Source organism: Sceloporus occidentalis, unplaced genomic scaffold (genome assembly GCF_023333645.1).
Source record: "Sceloporus occidentalis isolate IW3139 unplaced genomic scaffold, rSceOcc1.0.p SCAF_12, whole genome shotgun sequence".
Classification (NCBI taxonomy): domain Eukaryota; kingdom Metazoa; phylum Chordata; class Lepidosauria; order Squamata; family Phrynosomatidae; genus Sceloporus; species Sceloporus occidentalis.
The window spans coordinates 18,118-22,449 of NW_028316992.1; positions in this window are offsets into that span (position 1 = coordinate 18,118).

Here is a 4,332-nt window from a genome sequence, read left to right on the forward strand (position 1 = left end):
TGGGATACTCTCAAAGACATGGGAGTCCCACTAAATTTGATAATTTTGTTGAGAAATCTATACTCAGGCAAGAGGCCACTGTAAGAACAGAATATGGAGAAACAGAATGGTTCCCAATTGGCAGATGGGTCAGGCAAGGCTGCAGTCTATCACCCTAATTGTTCAACAACATCATTTGAAGAGCAGGCTTAAATTTAGAAGAAGAAGAAGGAGTAAAGATAGGAGGAAGGAACATCAGCACTCTAAGATATGCAGATGGCACTATACTACAAGTAGAAAACATCATGGATTTGGAACAATTACTGAAGAATGTCAAAGAAAAAAGTGCAAAGGCAGGCTTGTTGCTGAGCATAAAGAAAATAAAAATAACGATCACGGAGGATCTACATAAATTCATCGGCTCATTTGAGAGTTTTGCTGGGAGCTGAGGATACCATGGACAGCTAAAAAGACAAAATAAATGGGCCCTAGAACAGATCAAGCCTGAAATACTCATAGACGCCAAGATGATCAAATTGAGGCTGTCATACTTTGGCCTCATCATGAGAAGGCATGGCTCATCAGAAAAGACAATAATGCTAGGAAAGTAGAGGAGGGTAGAAAGGGAAGAAGACTACAAACCAGGTGGCAAGGCTCAATTAGGGAGGTCATGAACAGGAATCTACAAGACTTGAGCAGAGCAGTGAACAGGGGGGCATGGAGGCGTCTCATCCACAGAGTCACAATGAGTTGAGGTCAGCTCAAGGGGCCTTAACAAACTACAGTTCCCAGAACTGCATAGCATTGAGCTGTGGCAGTTAAAGTGGGGTCAAACCGGATTATTTCTGCCTTGTGGAAACCCCCAAATCCTATAATCTGCACTGCTGGGGAGGAATCCATTCCTTGATCCTAGAAAGGATACTAGAAGTCTGTTATTGTAGATTAAGCACTTGCTAGTCTTCTACTAATCTAGTAGAAATAAACACACCTCTCAATATGTTTGCATGAACCCCATGACACTGGTTCGTTCTGTGTCTCCTACAGTTTAAAATTTCAGACTGTTAATGTCTATTAATTCTGAGAGAGAATGGGGTCTCCCAATAAACAGAACATCCCAACTGAATTCCTGGGAGTGTGTCCTTATTGAAATATGTTTGCACTAGATAAGATTAGAAAGGCAGAGATTTTAAAATGATACAGAATAGTTAGCAACCTCCAGAGGGCACTCAAGACTGTTGTACAACAAGCAAAAATGTTAGGAATTCTGTGTGTGACAACTTGTTTTTGTTTTTCCATAAAAAGCATCAATATAGAAAATGTTCAGGCTTTTAGTCCAACTTACTTCTTTGGGTTGGAGGAAAAACAACATAAGTGACAAATCATTGGTCCTAGTTACCTTTTACAATAAAACACTACTCATAAATTATATTTGCTAAATGGGTACTAGCCATCTCTTAGTGAGTTAAGTGAAATGTATACAGAGAGATGGTGGCTGTGAAGTTTGTTGTGGCAGCAATGTGACCGATTAAGAGCCAGATGGGCATATAGCACAGTATAGCTTAGATAGAACAGGCAATATTTAGTTTCTTTTACATCCATGGAGCACAGAATGAGACCTTTTCCTTTGTTTTTTTATTGCGCAGTCTTGGGAACAATGGCAATGTGATTTGGCTCCTCAGAGGTTAGTATTTCCTTATTTGCTGTAATCATAAAGAACCTAGATATGGAAGTAAACAAGTCTCTTTTATATATTGCCTGCAGAGTAAAGTTTTGAATTATACTGCTGGGCAGGCAGTGAACTTGCTTCCCACGCTCAAGGACACAGCTTTCAGTTTCCCAATTTGGCAGGGATAGTCCTGATTAATCCTCTTTTATCCCACTTTTTAAATTGCTTTAAAAATGTATTCCATCACCTCCCACGTTCCTCCTTTGTCCTCAGCTTCCTTCCATTACTGCAAAATGAGTTCAAATGTACTTTGCGCTCAGTTAACTCAGCAAGAGAGCAGACTCTTAGTCTTCCCAAGGAGCTCAGGCAAAAGCAAACTGCCTCAGCCTCTCCTAGCTGCTTTTGTTCTACACCTTGCTGCTGGTTAGTTACCAGATCAATCATAAATAGTAATAGTTTATTTACAAAAACAGGCTATGTCTCCCTTATCCGAAATGCTTGGGAACAGAACTATTTTGGATTTCGGAATACCTGTGTTTGCATATATGTACATAATGTGCTATCTTGGAGAGGAGACTCAAATCTAAACATGAAATTAATTTATGTTTCATATATACCTTGTTCACATAGCCTGAAGGTAATTTTATACAGGATATTTTTTAACAACTTGGTTCATGAAACAAAATTTGTGTACGCTGAATTATGAGAAAGCAAAAAGGTCACTATGTCAGCCATCCATGAAAAAAGTTTCATTTTTTATTTATTTATTTTGAAATATTACAAATTTTGGATAAGGGAAACTCGGCCTGTCCTGTCGGTCCAGTTATTGGTCACTTAATCTCTATAAGCCTGCCTCGTTTTTAAGATCTTGAGGGGAGGCTTTTCTCTCTGTCCCACCACCATCACAAGCGTGTGTCACGAAGACACAGAATCTTTGTGGATTCTTCCAGGTTGTGAAATTCCCTGTCACAGAAGCCTGGGTTGGCCCCCATCTGCTCTTTCCATCAACAGCCAAAGACCTTTTTGTTCAAGCAAGCCTTTGGTTCTTAAACTATGGTGGGAGAAGGGTCTTTTACTGGGACGTGTTGTGATCCCCCCCCTTTTTTTCCCTTCCTTTTATACTCTTTTAATTTAGTGTTTTAATGGGTTGCTTATCTGATATTCAAAAAACTTTTGTATCAAATAGTTCTTAGTTGCAGTGTTTTAATTTGTTGTAAGCCATCTTGGGCTCCACGCAGAAAGAAACGCGAGATATTAAATAAATAAATAAAATCTGTAAATCTGACTCTTGGTCTCTTAATCTGTAATCTGTTCCTAGATATATTTTTTAACATTCTGTGCTCCAAATAAAGTTTTATTGGAGTATGTTATGCCTTATAAATGAAGCCTGAAGAAAAAATAACTGCTCAATTTCCAGGGGTTCATTCACACCACACACTATTGCTATAATGCCACTATAACTGCCACACAACATCCTATCAAATCTTGGTAATCTGGTAAAGCACCAGAGCTTTTTAAACTATGAATCCCAGGAAACCATAGGATGGAGCCATGGGAGCTAAAGTGGAATCATATTGCTATACAGTCAGTCAGCCCTCCTGATTTGTGGCTTTGAATTTTGCTGACTTGAATATTCACGGATTGGATCAATATATGCTCTCTAGGAAACGTCTAGGTCCTCCAGTGCAACTCTGCCAGAGGTTGACCACTAAGTCATCATGGAGGATGTAGAGATTGACAGAGAAAACGCTTCTCTAAGCATTTGTAGGTACTCCAGCACAATTCTAAGGTCAAGTTTCAGTGGATATTGACTGTAGAGTTGCACCGGAGGTCCTAGAGATTCCTAGAGAGGTGTTCTCTTCGGTAAAACAACAACAACAACCGTCTTTTTTCCTTTGCTGTTTTCCCACTGTCTTGAGGGCCCTGCACCACTAAGCCCAGCAAATGCGGAGGGCGTAAAGTAACTGTGTGATGTGAGGGGGCCTGGGGATTCCTGCCACTCTGTGCAGCATCTTTAAGGTTATGGAATGTGATTCTAAGCATACAGGGAATGTGCCATTCACATGAACTGCAGTCCCATATCGCTTGCCAGTCCATCTCTTGCTAGGAAAAAATCCCTTATTAGATAACCATGAACATCTGTCATAACTAGGAACTCCCTTGAGTCAAAATCACAGAGGGAGTGGATTATTCCCAATGAAAAGGAAATATGAAACAGGCAGATCATTTTCAGGGGGGAAAGTGACTTATTGGATTTGCTATAGATTGAGGCCGATTCTTCCTATTCCCTAAAGAAGAAAAAAGGACCCTGATATATTCTGCCAGTTCTTCTTCTGGTCAAGTATTCTCCCTCTTTTCACTGTCTGACAGTAGTCGCCTGACACTGCCTGGCACTATAAGGCTTGCCATGGAAGCACAGGCTTCACTCCAGCAAGATCTTGCAGTTGAAAATGGTATTCTTTTTATGGACTGCAGCACAGTTTCCAGGTCAGCAACTGCAGGAGGCAAAGAGATATGATGATGATGATGAGAATAGTCATAGGATATAATATCATGATGATGACAGTCCCTCCGCGTGAGCTGGAAGCGACGGTCGCCATTTTGCCCCCCCGCAGCCCCCCCGCCGTGGCTTTGTGACAGTTCCTTCCTTCCTCCTCCTCCTCCTCCTCCTCCCAGACTAGCGAGGA